Source organism: Phyllostomus hastatus, unplaced genomic scaffold (genome assembly GCF_019186645.2).
Source record: "Phyllostomus hastatus isolate PE091 unplaced genomic scaffold, TTU_PhHast_1.1 phas_contig_29, whole genome shotgun sequence".
NCBI lineage: Eukaryota > Metazoa > Chordata > Mammalia > Chiroptera > Phyllostomidae > Phyllostomus > Phyllostomus hastatus.
In genome coordinates, this window is record NW_025333835.1 from 416,812 (window position 1) to 439,465 (window position 22,654).

Here is a 22,654-nt window from a genome sequence, read left to right on the forward strand (position 1 = left end):
CTTAGGCAAAACACTTCGCTACTCAAGATAAAACAATACATATATTATTACCCTCTTATAATAAAATCAACTTACTACTTACATATATTATTACCTTTTATACTGTCCCACATGCTTTACTAGGTGTTATAGTGGTAATAAAACATAGGTGTGGATAATGTAACAGAAATAATGTGGTACAATGAAAGGAACACTTTACAGATATTGTTTCTTTTTCCTAACATGCAAAACTGGAATCATTCCTATACCTTCTATTCTGCAGTGTTAGTATACAGAACCAACAGAGTATTCCATATGAAAGACCTATAGTGTAAGGGCTTTACAGTCATTCAGAAACTGGCTGTTCTGAAGACCGGCCCATAGGCTAGCACCATCAGAATCATCTGGGAGTTTGTTAGAAATGCTGAGTCTTGAGTCCCACCCTAGACTTACTTGATAAAAATCTATATTTTAACAAGATCTCTAGGTGATTCCTACAAACATTAAAGTTTGAAAAGCACTGCTTTAAAAAAAAAAACACCTCAGCCTGGAGAAGAACTTTGTCAAGCTAGTTGTGCCAAAAACTCAGAAGGACAAAGGGCATGTACAATTATAGTGCACTACTGATTTAGTCAGATTAGGAGGGCAATTTAGATCAGGTGTTGTAGACTGGTAAAATCTGAGTGCTGAAAAATAATAACTCACAGGGAAAGAGAGAGGAAAGGCAGAAAAAAACTAAAGCAGTAGGAATAGAGGACAATATACTCCAGAGGCAAATGGGAGTGGAACCCACAAGTAATATAATAATGTTTATAACACTATCCCTAACTCAAAAAGTAAAATTAAATATCCTCTGTTGAAAATAAAGTATGCATTCTATTGCAAGAATATTTCCCTAAAAAACCTCAATTTAAAATATTAGTGCATAAAATTATCTGCTAAATTAACTCGTGCAAAATATCTCATTTACCAATAAAGCTAATTTTCCATTTTAACAAGGTTAAAAACTCTATATCTTTTAAAACTAAATTAGTCTTAAATTAGTGTTCATGTACCATGGCCAATGCTGGGCCATAATTCCCTCTCATATGCCTCATTCCAGGCTTTACTAATTCTGTACCTTTCTACATTTCCACTCTTGTGCAAGTCTTTTCCCATCCACATATGATCACTCCCTCCATTGACCTTCACAGCTTATTTTATAGTGTAACACAGTGATTTACTTTTCTACTAGATCCAAAGCTTCTTTGAGGCTAGAGGCTATTTCCCACATCATTATGTACCTCACATGGGGCAAGTACAATTCCTTCAAAATATCTGATGTACAGAATGTCAGGTATGTCCAAGGAGCAATCCAGAGGAATATGAATTCACATTCAGTAGTAGCAAATAATTCTTAACACTGAAATAGCTTTGTAAAAATATAAAATACTGAGCTAAAAAGGCCCAAATCTTTTGGTCTATCTCAATTCACAAAGCAAGAAATTGAGACAAAAAACATTAACTTGTACAAGAAAAAGCTAGGACTTAAAGCCAGGACTTCTGATTCCATGTACTACATTAGGCCATGCTATTTCTCACTGCTAAAGGTGGTTTGTTCCACAGATGAAAGACTTCTCTAGCTATAGTGTTTGGGGAGGTAAGACTAGAAAGGTAAGGCAGGGGCAGATAATCACAACCAGAGAGGCAAATTTTTCTGAATGGCAATTGGGAGCCATTATAAGTTCTTGAACAGATACACAGCAGGAACAAGCATTTAGGAAGATTAACTTGGCACCAAACTATAAAGTTATAAAGCAGAGAATAGTGTCAAAGCTAGGAGACCAAACAGGAGCTTACAATGATAGGACAAATAAGAAGGTGATTATCTTATCCAGGGAAATAGAAATGAAATGGATTTTTAAAATAATAATAAAATAAATCTAAGAGATAAGATAAAGTTTTGTTTTATTTTTAAATTACAACACTCTGTACCTAACTATAGAGAAAAAGATGGAAAAAAATCCTCAGTATTCAATCCTGGATGACTTAAAAAGTAATGTAAAAATACAGATATTGGGAAGCAAAGTTGTGTTTAGAACAAAATAATTTCAAATCTGAATGGTGAAATCAAGTCTCCTAAACTACTTGAGAAGTTACTAGTTAGCTGTGGGACTTACAGGCAAGAAATTAGGAACACACTGGTCAGAGTGAAAGAGGTTAAAGCCTTAGCTATATTTTCAGAAAGAATCAGAATTTTAAAAATTAAAATAAAATGTTTCCTTTGATGGTTAAAAAATAAATATATAGCTGTTTTATGTAACTCTTGAGGAGCTTTTAAAAACCCAACTTAAAATATTTTTCATTATAGAAGCATGGTAGTAGAAATATAGTATGTAGCATCATATTACTTCATTGCATGAACCTGTATTTTTTAAAAAGTGTTCAACATGGCTTAATTATTACCTTACAATTCACTCACCTTCCTGAGACATAGCTCTTAGTAAAATGTAGCATTCTTTTAAAACAATTTCTAATGGTAAGTACTAAAACCTTTGTGCAAAGTGCACCAGAGGTTAATTATCCAACATACAAATATAAAACGGATATCCTTTGGAGTTTTTTCAAAGCCACAGGCTTTTCTTCCTTTTGTGTTCACTTCCTGTCATGTCTGACATTTCAAAAGAAGCTTAAAATTTTTGTATAAGTTTGTCAAAAAAGAAAAACCTATCCTAGTACAACTGCAGTGATGTACAAAATAGGCCTTTGTTTAAAATTTGGAAAAATAATAAAAAATATATATATATTAAATCTTTTCCTATAGAAAAATGCTTTGGCCAAATATTTGTGTAACTGAATAAAGAAACTTGCTAATGTTTGCTGACTGAAGAAAAATAGTATGACAGAATCCATTTTAATGAGTCAGCTATATTTAACAACAGTTAAAATTTGAGACTCAACTTTCTTGTGACTTATTAAAATTAACTAGAAGTACTAGTTAATAACCAGTACTTCTATGCTTTCCACATAGTAACAGTCATCTGAAACAGCATTATTCAGAAGATAGGATGCATTTAATATAGGAAAACAGAAATAGCATCCTAAATATTATTTAAGTATATATATATTTATAAATACTATCTGAATCACTAAATACTATATGTAACTCTTCCAGCCATGATGAAGGAGCAGAGGCTAATTTGTCTTAAACAACTACAAAATCAAGCAACGTAAGTGAAATAATAGTTTTCAGACACTGACCAATAGACTGTAATCCTGAGAGAAAGAAAACAAATGGGAAACCCCACCATTGCCTCTGCTTTATGTCTGGAGAGAGTTCACAGGCTACAATGTAGGCAGGACAAACTGAAATAGAGCTTTATAGTCTCCCTGGTTGAGTTGAGAATTCAAGGAACCCAAGACAGCTAAAATTAGGTGGACAGAATATCAGAGGTAAGAGTTAAATAGAAGGGAAAGAGGTAAAAAGAGAGAGCTACAGAGATCTGTGGAGGGTTACTATCAAGTCTTCAGTGAAGTACAGATCAGTACATTCATGTGAAGAAACCCAAAGCCAGGGAAAGAACCCAGGGGAAGAAGTCGAACCATTCCAAGAGCTAACACAGATCCAGGAAGAGTTCTGATTTCCACCAGCCAGAGTGGAAAAACCTTGCAACATATATAGGGTGGACCTCAGGAAGAGTACTCAAAAGAATACTGCCTCAATAGTGAGAAAAATCAGTAACAGATTAAAGACTGTTCTGGCTTTGTCTAAAAAACACCACCAACAAAAGCCTTAAAAGAATCACATGGTTTCCAAGTAACTAAATTGTCTGCCAAAACACAGTTCAAGAATAGTGAAAAGAATATATGAAGATATCCAGGAACCATAAAAGTAAAATTCACAATGTCTGGCATCTAATAAAAAATTACTAAGCAGGCAAAAAGGCATAAAAAAATATGAACCTTAAAAAAGAGAAATATCAGTCATTAGAAACAAACCAAAAGGATATGGCTATTAGGCCTTGACCAGGGGGCTCAGCTGGTTGGAGCATCATCCCATACACCAAAAGGTTGCAGGTTTGATTCCTAGTCAGGGCACATACCTAGGTTGTGGGTTCGGTCCCCAGTCAGGTCATGTATGGGAGGCAGCCAGTCGATATTTCTCTCTCTCTCCCTCTTTCTCTCTCCCCCTTCCTTTCTGTAAAATCAATAAACATATCCTCAGGTGAGGATTTTTTTTAAAAAGAAATAGATGTTAGAATTAGTAGAAAAGGATTTTAAAAGTTATTATTAACTATATTTTGTATGTTCAAGAAGGTAAAGGAAAGAACAAATGTTAAAAAATATATGAAAGAAATAAAAAAGACTCATATCAAACTTCTAGAGATAAAAATATAATGTCTAAAATTAAAAATATAGATGGGACAATAAGATTAGACATTTTAGAAGAAAAAATTAATGTACCTGAAGATTTAAGTATAGAAGCTATCCAACATGAAACTGAAAAAAATTGGTAACTATAGAAAATAGTATCTGTGAGCTATGGGACAACTTCAAGTGACCAAATTCATGTGGATTGGAATCTCTGAAGGAAGGTGTGGGGAGTCAACAAAAATATTTTAAGAAAATAACAGCCAAGATTTCCAAATTTGATTACACCTATAATCCTACATACACATGCAAAACGCTGAGCAAAAGATACACAAAGAAAACTAAATGTAGGCACATCGTAAATCGCCTTAAACCAGTGATAAAGAGAAAAATCTTAAAAGCAATCAGAAAGAAAAGTCCTATTACCTACAGAGAAATTAATAAAAAGCAGACTACGTCAGAAACAACACAAACAGAAAACAGTGGAGCAAGACTTGGTGGCTGCTGTAGGTGGATCAAGTCTGATCTCTTCAATTAAAGAGCACAGCCCAGGACCCCACTGTGGGATTCACAAATATACCACAGAATACCAGGTTTAAGTTGCAGATTTTATCAACAGAAATTTCCTGAGGTGGAAGATGTAGGGATTGTGAATGTGAATGAGGGTTTATATCAGCCTGCTGGAATACAATATTGAAAGCATTTTTCTTAGTGGGCTGTCTAGAAGGTGTATTCATTCTATAAACAAACTCATCCGAATTGGCAGGAATGAATGTGTGGTTGTCATTAGAGTGAACAAAGAAAACGTATACATTGATTTGTCAAAAAGAAGAGTTTCTCCAGAAGAAGTAGTCAAATGTGAAGGTAAATTCACCAAACCCAAACTGTTTGCAGCATCCTTTGTCATGTTGCTGAGGTATTAGATAGAATACATCAAAAATAAGCAACTGGAAAGCCAGTTCCAGAGGATTGCTTGGGTCTCTGATGACAAGTACAAGAGAACCAGATATGGTCCCTATAATGCATCTAAGCATGCAGTCTCAGACCCATCTATTTTGGATAGTTTAGATTTAAATGAAGATGAACGGGATGTACTCATTAACAATACTGAGTGGCGTTTGACTCCATGGGTTGTCAAAGTTCAAGGAGATATTGAAGTGGCTTGTTATGGTTATGAATGGCATCAACACCATGAAAGACTCGTTCAGAGGAGGTTTGAATTATTCTATAGAAACCATGACCATCATAGCTCTTCCTCAGTATGTGATGACTACAACAACCCTGTAGAGGACCGAAGTCCTCTCTATCCTCAATCAAGCTATGACTACCATTAGAAGACTGACAAATGAAAAAAAGAGGTGTCTTCACTGTTCAAATAGAACCCAAAGTGATCACAGATACAGATGAAATCGAACTTGCAAGGCAGCTAAAGAGGCTTGAGAGAGGAAATGTAGAAGTAGATGGAGACGATAATGCAGAAGTGGAAGTCAAAGTTGAAGATTAACCTCTGGAAAACAGAATATAGTTTAAGGAACACAAAACAACCCTTCTTGGCTATACACCCTAGACTTAAAAGTCTTCCAGTATTGAAAACTTCAAACCTGAATATTTTTTATTTCCAAGTATTTAAATATTCTAACAGACCAAAACATGAAATGCCCTCCTAAAATGTCAGCTTTTAGCACACAGGAGCTCCAACACATTGAGCATTTTTTAAGGGAGTGGCCTAATTTCTCTAGAAACAGATAGGAACAGTCATAAAATTGGGCTTTCTATTTCTGATATCTCCAGGTTGATACCTCTTTGTAGTTCAGATCCTCCATGTGATTTACCGGGATATCCAGAGCAAATAATCCCAACCTTTCTATACAAATGTATCGAGCAAACATTAAATAAATTTTTGGGATACAAAAAAAAAATGAATGAAGACAGTGGAGCAACATCTTTTAAATACTAAAAGAAAAAAACTGTCAGCCTAAAATTCTACATATGGCAGAATATCTTTCAAAAACAAAAGTGATGTCAAGATTTATTTTAGAAATTAAAAGCTGAAAAAAAATATCACAATAAACCTGAACATGAGAAATGTTAAAAAAGACAGAGAGAGAGTTCTTCAGACGGAAGGATACTACATACTAGATGGAAATCTGGATCTACATAAAGGATGAAGAGCATTAAAATGATAAATATGAGGGTAACTAAAATACTTCTCTTAATTTCTTTCAAAGATAATTGATTGATCCTTTAAAGTAAAACTAATGTGTTTTGAGACTTATAACTTAGGTTGAAGTAAAAACATATGACACAAAGGTTGAGACAGCACAAGGTTGGGAATAAGGAAATGGAAGTATACTGTTCTAAGGTTCTTATAATGCATGTGAAGGGGATAATACTATTAAAGGTAAACTATAAGAAGGTAAAGATGTATATTATAAATCATAAAGCAACTAATTATAAAATAAAACAAAACAAAGAAGTATAGATAGTAAGTCCACAGAGAATATAAAATGGAATAAAACATATTAGATCCAAAAGAAGGTAGAAAAAAAGAGGGAAAAAAGAGATGAAACAAATAGAAAACAAGTAGTAAGAGAGAAAATTTAAACCCAACCATACCAATGACAACATTAAATTTACCTGTTGTAAACATCCCTTAATTATTAATAAAAAGCGAAGACTGTCAGACTGGATAGGTAAAACATGACCTAACTATGTGCTGTCTACAAAAACCTACTTTAAGTACAAGGACAAAATAGGTTAAAATAAAAGAATGGGAAAGATATACTATGCTAATATTGATGAAAAGAAACATGGAGTAGTTTTACTACTATCAGACAAAATAGTTTTCAGAGTGAAGAATATAATCAGGGATAAAAGGGTCATTTTGTAATGATTAAGAAGTAAATTCATCAAGAAGAGATTAAAATTCTAATGGTTTATGTACCTAAATTCTATATGTAAGAAACTGGACTAGGTATTGTGAGACAGATCTTTCTTTAAAGTAAGACAAAAATGTTGCTTTTCAGGATCTCTGTAATCTGCGTACCTCTTATTTTCTCTCTCTTTTTTCCTCACTCCTAGGGAGGACTCTCTTTAATTTCCTGGTCATTTACCTCACACACTGAAGACTTTGGTTCCTAGTCCACAATTCCTCCTTTCTATCACTTGTCTTGGGTGACTTAATCATTCATTTAGCCTCTGGGTCCTTCACATCCCCTTTGCCAGTGGTCTTCATCTTCATTCCAATTCAGTCATGCACTCCTGATATTATTTCTTAGAATACAGTAAATTACCCAGAAATGTTCAGTCTCTGGAATATTAAGTTGAAACATCTTATTCTTTGACTACAACCTCTTCCTTTCACACTCATTGTCACTGCCAGTAAACCTATTCAACTTCATAAAAAGCTCATGTTTTTTAAAACCTCTACTTTGTCCATCAATCTCCTATTTCCTATACAACTGAAACTACAGCCTTAACACTATACTCTCTGATCAACCTCAACTTACTCGCTCCATTAATCATTCTGTTGCATCTTCTTAGCCAAATCACAATATTCTGGTTCAATCTAATTGTTCACCTTTTATAATCCTACATGAAACTGCTAGATGATGCTGAAAAAATAATACCACCACACAGAACTGGGGTGGCACTACAAAGTTAGAATTTCTACCTTCAATATTGCCTTCTGTGCTGCTGGACAATCCTCTTACCTTCCACCAGTCAGCTTTCTCTATTGTTTATTCCTTAGCAACAATTTCAGATTGTGTCCACTCTCCTTAAACTTCTGATTATACCATTTTACACTCCTCACTCCACCTATGTGCCCATCCTCAGCAAATTATCTCAGTTCAATTTCATTTTTGTAAAGCACTAAATGGACACTCCCTCAATTTCCTGCCATGGTACCCATATACAACCTTGCTTGTAACTCTTTCCATTTTGCAATGCAATATTTCCCATCCCACTTTGCCTCTCCTCAAACAAGAGATGACATACATTTAAGAGGACCCCTTGATTCTGGATAGGCCCTGTGACTGCTATGACCAACAAAATACAGCTTCAGCTAAGGTCCTTTTGTCCCATAGAAGCCTTTTGGAAGCCAGCTGCTATATAAGAAAACATGATTACCCTAAAACCAAAATGCTATGAGATGTCTAGCTTCTCACTAGGAGGGAAAATGGGATGGAGGGAGAGGTCAGCACATACCAAGAGAAGCAAGAAGGCGCCAGACTTGTAAGTTAAGAAGCACCTTATAAATGTATCCTGCCCCAAACTCCTCCTGACACTACATATTCAGGAATGCACTTCTTAGTCAAGCTCTTCCCAAATTCCTGACACACAAAATCAGGATCAAAATAAAATGATTATTTTAGTCACTAATGTGTCATCCAGAAAGAGAGGACACTCCTAATGGCTCTTTTCGATCAACATTTAATCCTGTCTTTTCCATCTTAAAAAACAGCATTTCCTTTATCTCATGCACCTCCAGCTATATCTGTACTTCTCTTCAGAGACAAAACACTTGTTAAAGCTGTCTATAATCACTATCTCTATTTCTTATTTATCTCTCATCTAAATCCCACTGCAATCACTCCTGTCCCTACAATTTCTAATAGTCGCTGCTACCATCACCAGTGGCTTCCTTGTTGTTAAAACTAATGAACACTTTTTGGTTCTTAAAGGCTGCTCCTTCAGTAACTGAAACAGCAAGCACTCATTCAGACCTTGTAATGATCTCTCTTTTTATGACACCACTTCTGGTTTTCCTCCTGTCTCTCTGGCTGTTCTAGTTCAATCTCTTTTGGAGTTTTCTCTTTTCTATCTATCCCTTAAACAGAATCCTGAGAACTCCTCAGGATTCTATCTTTAGCTGTCTTCTCTGTGCATACTACCCTTAGGGGACCTTATCAATTCTCTAAACTTTGGTTACCTGATAAAACATAAGGATTAATAATAGCTTTGGAGCTAGAGAGACCTGGATTTGAACTACAGCACTGATATTCAGCTTGTGTGGTCTAAGGTAAGTTATTAAGCTTCTTCTCTAAGCATAAATTTCCTCATGTAAAATAATACTGCCAAAAGGATTATGGAAATTAAATCATATTGTAAGAAGTACACATCACAATGCCTAGCACAAGATAAACTGTCAATAAAGGACAGTGATTTTGGTTATTATATATGTGCTGGCAGCTCTCAGGTTCATAATCCTAGCCTATATTTCTTTGCTGAGCTCCAAACACAAATATGCAACTACACTTCATTCCTCTACTTGAATGACCTATATTTCAAACTCAACCTAGTCAAACAGAATTCATCTTACCAAACAAATCTCATTCAATCTCAGGTGTTTTAATTAATGACATTACCTAGATATCTTCATCAGTTAACTTCTGTCTGTCCTTCACTCCCACTTTGTTTATTATTTGCCACATCTTATAATGTAATGCCAGATACTGTTCTAAGTGCTTTACAAAAATCAATTCATTTAACACGGGGCACACAGATAAGATATAAAGTTTATAAATGACTAGTAAGTAGGATAAACACTTAAGACTGTAGGGAGGGAAGAATGATTATACATTAAAGTGGTCACAAAGGACAAAGTGGAAGTAGACCTGAAAATCTGGTAAACAAAAAGGCAGGGGAAAGCATTTCAAGTGGGGCCAACCAAGTGAACAATAACTCTAAACCAGGTTTGTGATAATAAACATACAAGTCTGAACTGAGAAGAGAATATAAGGCAGGTATTCTAAAACATTTTGGACTCATAATCCTTTCACATTTTAAATATTATTGAGGACCCAAAAGTTTTTAGTCATGTGAACTGTATCTATATTTATTGTATTAGTAATTAAATCTTAATTTAATTAAAATGTGAATCTTAATTTAATTAAAATTACATTCTTTTAAGAATGTGACTTATTTTAAACCAAAATAATTATATTAATATAAATAAGATTTTATGAAAATAACCATATTTTTCAAAACAAAAAAATCTGTGAGAAAAGTGGTACTGTTTTATAATCTTGCAAATAAATCTCTTTAATATCTGGTTTAATAGAAGGGACCTGAATTCTAATCTGCTTCTACATTTACTTTCTTGTAATATGTTGTATGGTTGAAGTGTAAGGAAATCTGACCTCATAATATGCAGCTGAAAAAAGGAGTATATTTTAATAGACATTTCAGACACTACCCCAAAACCTGACAAATGGTAATTTCTTAAAGTTTAGCAGTGCAGAATTGGAAATAATATCAAGGAATAGAAATAAATTTTTCATGTTCTGAGACCTATCTTGAATTTTAAATAAATTTTAAAAAAATTGTTGTTAATTTTAGGAAGAGTGAAAAAGAAAGGGAGGGAGGGCAGGAGCAGGGAGAGAAGAAGAGAAAGAAACAGAAACACTGATTTGTTTTTCCACTTATTTATGTATTTATTGGTTGCTTCTTAACTGTGCCCTTACCAACTGAGAACTGAACAAGGGCTAAATAAGTTTATTACCCATGCATGATTTTATAATTATAACATAATGCATTGGTCATCTGCAAATATTGATTCATCAAATTATGGAAATCCTACAAATGTTGATGAATCTTTTTATAAATATCAAAAATCATACTTATTAATAGTATTAATTCCACCAGAAAAGACTTTGAAGTCTGGGAAGTTGTCAGGTTTATAGTGAACACAAGCTTATTAAAATTCTAATTTTGACTTGAAAACTCAAAATTTACCATTGGCAACATTTATTGGGAGTCATTTTCAACAAAAAGCATGTGAGAAAGGAGATTTAATAAAATTAATACTTTTATTGATTCACCAATGAAGATGTTGTCTTGTTTCTCATTTGGGAATTTGGGTGGTGAAGAAAAAAAATGACTACTACCAGTCTGAGGCTACAGCTTTGATGCTTGGGAAGGTGCCAAGTTTTACATCATCAGTATAAATGTCAACAGAGTGAAAAATAAGTAACATCATAGTAGTAACATGACAATAGTTTTTACTTTTCAGATTTCCCTAAAATGATTTCAGGGATTACCAGGAAATCACAGACCACACTCTGAACTGGTAACATAAAAGCATTGTTTTGTTTTTAAGCAGGCAATTACTTTCATTGAACTTGAGCTATATTTACTGGGTAGGAGCTCCTGTCTCAGTTCTGATCTTTTGTCTTTTATTAATGGGCTTTGAGTTTATTACTCCCAAAATGTTTCAGGTTTCAGGCAGAGATGTGGGAAGACAGAATATAAGCACTCTTTCTCTGGCTCTCTCTTTTGCAGAATTCTTCCAACTCTTCAGTGGCCAAGATTTTCCCAGTTTCAGTTTTCTTGTTACCCTGGTCAGAAAGCCCTCAAGTTTCCCAAGGCACTTCCCACCCCATCTTACTGTAATTTTTTGCCTACTCCACTAGCCCCATGTAAAAGCTTCCTCCCAAGGCTCATAGTTCCCTCTTCTTAAATAGCCTGTCTACTCTTCTTTTCCAGTGATTTCAGACAGTAGCTTCCTGTACTGTGCACAGGTTTTATAGCTATTTTTTTTTGCAGGGAGTCATATGGTAGGATTCTTCTCTCTCATTACTGGATGCAAAAGGCTTTTAATCTGAGAAATCAGCATGATTAGATCTGCATTAAAAAAGACCTCTTTGGCTACATGACAGAAAGTGTTAAAGTAGCTAGAGATGTGGGGAGGTCAACAGGAAAAGTCCATAAAAGCCCAGGAAAGAGAGACCATTAGGAGAATAAAAGTACCTGGTACATTGGGGTTTATAAAGATTTTATTGAAAAAATCTGATAAACATTCAAATTACTGAAAGTAAATTATCCTAATCTTACTTCTTCATCATCTGCTGGCATAACAAACTCTTAAGAGATTGAAGAAGACTGAACACCTAGAAGTCATTTAATCTAAAACTTAGGTATAGCTTATTCTAAATCACCTCTAATACTCCAAATTTCCAGAGAACAAGATTTCACTACATTTTTCAATAAATTATTTACATTTTATATTCATATATTGCCTGTTAACATCTCTGAGGTAAAAAGAAACAGAAGTGTGTTTATTCCTTCTTAAACTTACTTTGTTCCAGATTTATTATTTCTCAAGATTGTCAAAGCAAAGTTGTTGAACCCTTTCCCCATGAAATCATTAAAAATACAAAGATGTGATTACTCTTGTAATCAAAATTCAACTAAATTATAGAATAATCACTATTGTGAAATACCTGAAGAATAGCTGAACAGAACTCCTGTAACTAAGGCTATAAAGAAGCCACATGGAACTGACCCTTAGAATTCTCTCCAATCAACACCAGGCTAAGAGTCTAGTTGGAGGCAGTCTAAGCTACCTTCAGGTAATAATCTCCATAGAAGGGTAAAAAATCATATTAAAACATCAAAATTACAATTATTAAAAAAAAACTGCCCTAGAGAACCACCTGAAGGCTAGCCAAACAGAATTCCTTTAACCAAGAATATACCCACATATGGAGGTTAAGAATCAAGAGGGATATTTCATTTATGGAGGCCCACACTGAGGAGTGAGGTGTCCCAGCACCACATCAGCAACCCCAGCCCAGACCACCAGTGCTGGGAAGGGGAGTCCCCACAACAGCTGACTGTGAAAATCAGCAGGAACTCAGTCCAGTGAGATAATAGGCTGTTGTTGACCCAAAGATCCTATTATAGGACTCTAGCACATCCTCACTCACTCATAAACACTTGCCCTAAGCTCCAGAGAAGGGACAGTAGCTCAAAAAACATCAGGGATGTACAGGGGGAAACTGTATCATCTGGATTCAGGGCAAGGACTGGAGTTTCTCTAAAACTAAAGCGCTGTCAGGTACCATTGTTCCTTTATTGAGTTCTCCCTCCACACAGCCTGCAGGAGAAGGTGGACACCAACAAATCTGAGTCTCCATCTACAGGGCTAATACCATTCTCACTCCACCCTATTGATTCCCTGAGATCCCACCACACCTAATTCATGTACCAGCCCAAACTTCTTTCAGAGGCTAATCCACACAAACAGCAGGCCTGGGCCCACACTGCAGAACAGAGATATTACACCACTGGGCCTCACAGGATAATTCCTACATAAGGCCGCTCTGAGGTATCTCCATGTAGCAGATCTACCTAATAAACAGAAACAAACACAGGAAGGCAGCCAAAATGAAGACACAAAGAAACATGTCCCAAATGAAAAAAACACAACAAAACTCAAAACCACCCTCCCAAAACAATCTATCATATGCAGAGTTGAAAATACTGCTTATAAGGCTGCTCAATCAACTTAAGGAATGAGTAGATGATCTTATACCACAAAATAGGAAACATAAAAAGGGACACAGACACCATAAAGAAACAGAAATGAATACAGTAACTGAAATGAAAAAAATACATTAGGTGGAATCAACATTGGATTAGATGAGGCAGAGTGAATCAGTGATTTAAAAGACAAGGTAACAGAACACACCCAATCAAAACAGTAAAAAGAAAAAATAATATTTTAAAATGAGGCTAAGGCAGCTATCTTCACCCTTTTTGACAATAGGGACTGGTTTAGTGGAAGGCAATTTTCCAACATAATATTGAGGGAAGCTTCCCTTGCTCGCCTGCCACTTACCTCCTGCTGTGTGGCCTGGTTCCTAACAGACAATGGATGGGTACCAATCTGCAGCCCAGAGATTTGGGCTCCATGGTATAAGGGACCTTTAGGACAACATCAAGCATAACAACATTCACATTATAGGAGTAATAGAAGAAGAGAGAGAGAGAGAAAGTGATTGAAAACTTATTTGAAAAAATAATAACTGAAAACTTCTCTAACCTGGTGGAGGAAATAGACATATAAGTCCGTTAAGCACAAAGAATCTCACACAAGATAAACCAAATATACCCACACTGAGACAAATAACAATTAAAATGCCATGACAAGGACAGAATTTTAAAAGCAGAAAAAGAAAAGCTGTTATTTACCTACAAGGAAACTTCCTTAAGACTGTCAGCTAATTTCCCAACTACAACTTTGCAGGCCAGAAGAAACTGGCAAGAAATATTCAAAGTGATTAAAAGCGTGGAACTATAACCAAGATTACTCTCTTCAGTGATAACATAGAATCATAGGATAGAGATGGAAGATGGTGGCAAGGTAGGTGGGAGCCGAGCCCACTTCTCATAGAAACACCTATCCAATCTTCTGAGGAACAGAATGAACAGCCAATGGAATCCCAGCTTATATGAAATTTGGAGGCCAAAAATTGTGAAGGGCATTGAAAAACAAACAGTGAGGAGACTGCATTGGGACACTAAGATCCCTAGGATCTACACAGGGACCTAGGCCACTGTGATCCCCCACCCAGCGCCTGCTGTGGGATACTTGGAGGAGAGTTAGATCACCTACCCTCCCCTCCAGAGCAGGAAGGGCAGGCCAGCACGAGGAGGGACCTGGAAGTGGGAAGTTGCTGGGGAGAATAGAGACACTCAGAGGTGGTGTTTACCTGCTGGGATTGTGGATGCTGGCTAGGTCACTACCAGAGAAACTGGGGAGCTGGGAGACACCTGGAGAAGGAAGAAGAGTTGGGCCATGTTAGACCCTGACCCCGATAGTCTTCAGTCTGTTTAGAAAGTTGGGCTGTGTGAAAAGCCGGGTGCTTGTTAAGAATGGTGGGCTTAAACAGAGGCTTTTACTCAAAAAACAAAACAAAACAAAACCAAAAAAACTTGCAGCCACTTTGTAAGGAACTCTCAAGCAGCAGCTGGCTCCTCCCAAGGGTGATTTGAGCTGCGCCCCATGCTTGGCTTGGGGCTGCTCACAGGACAGCAGATTTGAGCCCCTGTGCCTGCACTTCACTCCTGCAGCTAGCCTGGCAGCTGAGCCAAGCCACTAGCCTGAAGGCTGAAGGGCGCTGTTCACCCTGTGGCTGAGTATAACTGCTACCTGTACCACTCGCACCAAAGCTGATTTGAGCCAAGTGCAAGCTGGACTCACGATGCTCACCCAAAGGCTGAGTGGCACTGAGCGCCCAGCAACTGACTGGTGCTCTTTACCTAGAAGTGGACTCCAGCCATGGTGGGCTCACAAAGAGCAAGGAAGAAGCACACCGCACAGACCTCAACTCAACTGGTGGATTGAAAGAGCAGGCCTGGCATAGATAGATGGTGAGGGCACCGCAGCTCACAGAGGACCTGAGCTGGGGGTTGGCCAAGTGCTGTGAATATTGCAGCCCAGACCTGGCCCCCATCTTTGCAAAACCATAGGAAGGGAGAAAATCGAAGCCCAACTCCCCTCTTTCTGAGGCATCCAGGATGACCAGCAGAACTCACTCAACAGGTTTAAAGTCAAGAGGAGGCTTATTTCTTTTTCTTCTCTCTCTCTTTTTTTTTCTTCCACCAAGTGAAACAATAAGACTTGGAGCTGTGAAAGGTCCAGAGACAGATCCAAACAAGGGGCATAAGGCTAAACCCAACAACTCAGAAACTAACACAAATTTGACTTTGCTATCGTACAGAACTGGCATTATATTGTTCATTTGCATTGTTATTGTTTTTATTATTTTTAATTCTTTTATTAGCATTTTTTATTTCTCTTCTTTGTATTTAGTTTTCTTCATTTTATTTCTCTGTTAAATTGCATTGTTTGACTGGTTTTCCTTATTCTCTCTTTCATGTTGTATTTTAATTTTATTTCTTTCACTTCACTCGTGTCCCAATTATACACTACTCTCAATCGTGTACTTTCTATTCTTGTTATCCAAATCATATATTTCCTGTCATATTATTTTTGTTCCAGTACTATTATAAATAATTGTTGTCCCATACAAATGTAAATACTATACAACACCCCTCCCTGACCTTAGTCCATTTCACTATATTCCTGAACTTTATTACTGTTGTGGTTAACTCTATTCTCTTGCACACTATGCCTAGTTTCTATCCTTTACTCTCACTGTATCTCATCATCTAACCTTATACAAGCACTCTGTTTTTTGGATTCAGGTTATAATCCTCCACCCCTCTAACAGGAGTCTTATCTCTCTTTCACCTCTTATCAAAAGTGGTTTGTTGGGTGAAATATCACAGTTAGCACTACACTTATCCAAAGTATAAGTATAGTATAAGTATAGTGTTTGATATTTTAAATCCCATAGAATGCTCTCCAGCTATCTTAATCCATTTTGCCTACTCGCTGCCACTCATCACATATGTGGGAGCTGGGAACACCAGTATACCTGCTGGAGGAGAAAAACCATCAACAAAGGAACCAACAACAACAACAAAAAAACCCAAATACAACAAGAGAGCCCACACAAACAGAAGAAAGGGAAAAACTAGAGTGTTTTTCTCAGAGTGATCTCAGACAAGGAGATCAGAGACCACACCACTGAAATCCACAGAATTCCTACCTCAAAAATTCACCCTACAAAGATAGCTAGCAAAAACAAACATCAGGAAGTGCAGAAACAAACACAAAGAGTCACATAAATTGGGGAGACAAAAAAAGAACCTAAAATAAAAAGCAATGGAAGAGCCCCACTAAAAGAGCTAAAGGAAATAGAGGCAAGCAAACTATAAGATATAGAGTTCAAAAGAATGGTTATAAGGATGCTCAAGGAACTCACAGACAACTACAAGGAACTGAGTGAGAATTATGACAGTATGAAAAAGAAAATATAAACTATAAACAAAAACTGGGAAGAAATGAACAATAAAATCTCAGAAATAAAAACACCCTGGAAGGAATTACAAGCAGGCTGAATGAAGCAGGAAGACAAAGTGGAAAGAAACACTCAGGCAGAGCAACTGCATGAAAAAAGACTAAAAAAATATGAAGATAGCTTAAAGCAACTCCAAGATAACATGAAACGCAACAACATTTGAATTATAGGAATACCAGAAGGAGAAGAAAAGGAACAAGGCATAGAAACCCTATTTGAAAAGATAATGACAAAAAACTTTCCATGGAGAGGAAAAAACCACGCAAGTTCAAGAAGCAAAGAGAGTCCCAATCAAGATGAACCCAAAGAGGCCTATTCCAAGACATATTATATTTAAAATGACAAGTATTAAAGACAAAGAGAGAATCTTAAAAGCACCAAGGAAGAAACCAGAAGTAACATACAAAGGAACTCCGATAAGGCTAGCAACTGATTTCTCAACAAAAACACTCCAATAAAGGAGAGAATGGCAAGAGATATACCAAATAATGAAAAACAAAGGCCTGCAACCAAGATTACTCTACTCATAGAGGATCTCAATTAAAATGGAAGGTAAGATAAGGATTTCCCCAGACAAAAAAAAGCTGAAACAATACATCTCCACCAAACCAGCCCTTGTAGGGCTGATTTCCTAGCTGTGTTCCTCTACAAGTAAATCTTGTAGATTTACTAAAGGGACTACTATAAGAAGAAAAGGAAAGGAGTGAGAGAGAGAGGAACATAGATACAAAGGGAGAAAATGAACGAATACTACAATAATAATCTTAAATATTAACGGATTAAATGCTCCAACAAAAGATACAAAGTAGCTGAATGGACAAGAAAACATGATCCACACATATACTGCCTATAAGACATCCACCTCAGAACAAAAGACCTACATAGACTGAAAGTGAATGGTTGAATAAAAAAATATTCCAAGCAAATGGACAGGAAAGAAAAGTTGGGGGTGGGGAAGCAATACTCATATAAGACAAAATAAGCTTCAAAACATGGGCCATAAAAAGAGACCCAGAAGGACACTTCATAACACTCAAGGGAAGAATCCACCAAGAAGACATACATATTATAAACATATATGCACCCAATATAGGAGCAACCAAATAATAAGGAAAATCGTGGAAGACATCAACGAAGATATAGACAGCAACACTATTATAGTAGGGGATTTTAATATCCCAGTGCCAAAAATGGATAGATCTTCCAAACAAAATATCAACAAAGACACTGTGGCATTGAACAAAACCCTAGATCAAATGGATTTAACTGATATATAGAGAGCTGTTCATCCCAAAGAAGCTATATGCACATTCTTTTCCAATGTACATGGACATTTTCAAAGACAGACCACACAATAGGATACAAAACAATCCTCAACCAATTCAAGAAACTTGAAATCAGAGCAACCATTTTCTCTGACCACAAGGGACTGAAACTAGAAACCAATCTCAAGTACAAAACTCAGAAACACTCAAATTCATGGAGATTGAATAGCATGCTATTAAACAATGAATGAGTCAAGAATGAGATTAAGGGAGAAATCAGAAAGTTTCTGGAAACAAATGAAATGAACTCACAATAAACCAAAACTATGGGACACAGCCAAGGCAGTCCTGAGACGGAAGTTCACAGCCATACAGGCCTACCTGAAAAAGATAGAAACATTTCAAATAAGTAACCTAACCCTAACCTACAAGAACTCAAAGAAAAACAAGCAACAGCACAGAACAAGTAGAAGGAAGAAAATAACCAAAGTAAGAAGAGAATTAAGTAACAGAGACTAAAAGCACAATTCTAAGGATCAATGAATCCAGGAGCTGGTTCTTTGAAAAGATATCCAAAATCCACAAGCCTTTACAGAATTACCAAGAAAAAAAGAGAAAGGACCCAAATAAACAAAATTAGAAATGAAAAAGGAGATATTACAATTGATACCACAGAAATACAAAGGATTGTAAGAAATGACTACAAAGAACTAAATGCCAAGAAATTTGAAAACCTAGGTGAAATGGACACATTTCTAGAAAAACATAATCTTCCAAAACTCAATGAAGAAGCAGCAGAAAGCCTGAACAGACCAATAACAGCATATGAAATTGAAGCAGTAATCAAAAAACTCCCAACACACAAAAGCCCTGGAATGGATGGTTTCACAGGAGAATTCTACAAAGCATTTAAGGAAAAGCTAACCCCTATCCTTCACAGACTATTCCAAAAAATCCAAGAAGATGAAAGACTCCCAAACTCTTTTTATAAAGCCACCATCATCTTAATCCCAAAACCAGATAAAGACACAACAAAGAAAGAAAACTTGAGGCTAATATCGCTAATGAATATAGACACGAAAATCCTCAACAAAATACTGGCAAACTGCATCCAGCAATACATTAAAAAGATCACACACCATGATCAAGTGGGATTCATCCCAGGGATGCAAGGATGGTACAACATTTACAAATCAATAAATGCAATACATCACATAAACAAAAGCAAAGACAAAAATCAAATGATCATATCAATAGATGTGGAAAAAGCATTTGGTAAGTTACAGCACCCCTTTATGATTAAAATACTCAGCAAAATGGGAATAGAGGGAGCATTCCTCAACATAATAAAGGTCATATATGAGAGAGCTACAGCCAACATCATACTCAATGAGAAAAAACTAAAAACTTACTCAATGAGAGCAGGAACAAGACAAGGTTGTCCACTTACACCAATTCTATTCAACATAATATTGGAAGTCCTAGCCACAGCAATCAGACAAGAAAAGGAAATAAAAGGCATCCAAACTGGAAAGGAAGAAACAACACTGTCATTGTCTGCAGATGACATGATAGTGTACATAGAAAATCCTATAGACTCGGCCAACAACTGTTTGACCTAATAAATGAATTTGGCAGAACAGTGGAATACAAAGTCAATATTCAGAAATCAAAGGCATTTTTGTATACCAATAATGAATTATCAGAGGCAGTAATCAGGAAAAAAATCCCATTTGATATAGCAACAAGAAAACTGAAATACCTAGGAATAAACATAAGGAAAGAGGTAAAGGATCTGTACTCAGAAAACTACAGAACACTGAAGAGAAAAATTAAGGAAGACACAAACAAAAGGAAGCATATATCATGTTCATGGATTGGAAGAATTAGTATCATCAAAATGTCTATACTACCTAAAGCTATATATAGATTCAATGCAATATCTATTAAAGTACCAATGGCATATTTCACAGACATAAAACAAACATTTCAAAAATTTATATGAAATCATAAATGACTCCAAATAGCAGCAGAAATTTTGAGAAGGGAGAAAAAATTAGGAGGAATCACAATACCTGATATCAACCTGAATTACAAGGCCACTGTAATCAAAACAGCCTGATACTGGCTTAAGAGCAGACACATAGACTAATGAAACAGAATAGGGAGCCCAGAAATAAACCCAAGTCTCTACAGTTCATTAATACTTGACAAAAGGTGCAGAAGCATAAAATGCAGTAAAAATAGCCTCTTCAACGAATGGTGTTGGGAGAACTGGACAGCTACATGCAAAATAATGAAAATCACTAACTTATACTATACACAAAAATAAATTCAAGGTGGATAAAAGATTGAAATATAAGATGTGACACCATGAAAATCCTTCAGGAGAACATAGACAGGGGAATCTCAGATATTCCAAAAACAAGGGACATAAAAGAAAGAAGAAACAAATGGGATCTCATCAAAATAAAAAGCTTCTGCACGACTAAAGAAAACAGTATTAAAATGAAAACAAAATGAACCATGTGGGCAAACATATTTACCACTGATACCTCAGACAAGGGTTTGATCTACAAAATGTATAAAGAACTCACAGGACTCCCCTCTAGGAAGACAAAAAACCCAGTTAAAGAATGGGCAAAGCATTTGGAGAACAGACACCTCTCTAAGGAGGACATACAAAGGGTTCAGAGACACATGAAAAGATGCTCAGCATCACTAGCCATCAGAGAGATGCAAATTAAAACCATATTGAGATACCACTTCACACCAGTGAAAATGGCCATCATAAAGCAACAAACAGCAAGTGTTTGAGAGGATGTGGAGAAAAGGGAACCCTAGTGCACTGCTGGTAAGATTGCAGACTGGTGCAGCCACTGTGGAAAACAGTGGGAATTGCCTCAGAAAACTAAAAATGGTACTGCCTTTTGACCCAGCAATTCCACTGCTGGGATTATTTCCTGAGAACCATGTAACACCAATCCAAAAGAACCTATGCACTCAAATGTTCATAGCAGCATAATTCATAATGGCTAAATGCTGGGAGCAACGTAAGTGCCCGTGAGGAAATGAATGGATCAAAACACCATGGTACATTTACATAGTGGAATACTACACAGCAGAAAGAAAGGAGCTCCTACCCTTTGCAAAAGCATGGATGGAACTGGAGAGCATTATGCTAAGTGAAATAAGCCAGGCAGTGAAAGAAAAATACTATATAATCTCACCTCGAAGTGGAACCTAATCAACAAAACAAACAAGGAAGCAAAATATAACCAGAGACTGAAATTAAGAACAAATGGACAACAACCAGAGGGGAGATGGGAGGGGGTAAGGGGGGAAAAGGGTGAAGAGTTTTCAGGAACAACTATGAAGGACACATGGACAAAACCAAGGAGTGGTGGAATACAGGAGGGGTGTGGGGATCACTGGGGTGCAGGTAAAAGGCAGACAGCTGTATTTGAACAAAAATAATAAAAAAATAATAAAATGAAGTAAAATAAAATAAAATAATAAAATAAAATAATAAAATAAAATAAATAAAATAAAATAAATAAAATAAATAAAAAATAAAATAAAATAAAATAAATGAAGAATAAAATAGTAGGATAGATAAAGAGCTTCCCAGACAAGAAAAAGCTGCCGGAGTTCATCACCACCAATCCAATATTACAAGAAGTGTTAAAGATACTTCCTTAAGAAGAAAAACAAATAATCAAAAATATTAGTAAGAAATTATCAGAAAAAAATTCTCACCAACAGAGGCAAACACATAACAAAAGCAGTGTAGCAACCAAGAAGAAAGCTAGTACAAATGTTAAAAGGCAAAATTAGGAAGATTATGAGCAATTATACCAGTAAATTAAGGGGTATTATAAACACATATACAAAAGAAGTACAAATAATTTCAAAAACAAATATGAAGTGGGTAAGTAAAAATGTTAGTGATTTTAGCCCATGTTCCAATGTAAGCAACCATCAACTTAAAATAGACTCCTATAAACACAGTTTGGTCTATATGAAGCACCTGGCAATTATAAACTTAAATCTACAAGAGAGATATTAAAAGAAATAGAGAGAAAATAATTCAAACACAACACTACAGAAAGCCACCAAATGCATCAAAAGAGAAAGAGGTAAGAAAGGAACAGAAAAGAACTACAAAAACAATCAGAAAATAACTCACAAAATGGCAATAACTACATATTATCAATAAATACTTTAAATGTAAATGGATTGAACTTCCAGTCAAGATTGCAGCAGAAGCAGACATGACATTATCTTCACACAACCACATCAAAATTACAACTAGATATAGTACATCCATCACTTAGAAACATC

The 22,654-nt window shown here is 35.9% G+C and overlaps 1 protein-coding gene and 1 pseudogene across 1 annotated transcript in view; one reads left to right on the forward strand and one right to left on the reverse strand.

The window, feature by feature from the left end:
• RB1 (RB transcriptional corepressor 1) overlaps positions 1-22,654 on the reverse strand; it is a 283,425-nt gene that overhangs the window by 95,684 nt on the left and 165,087 nt on the right. The window lies entirely within an intron of this gene.
• Positions 3,139-5,833, forward strand: LOC123818853 (annotated as a pseudogene).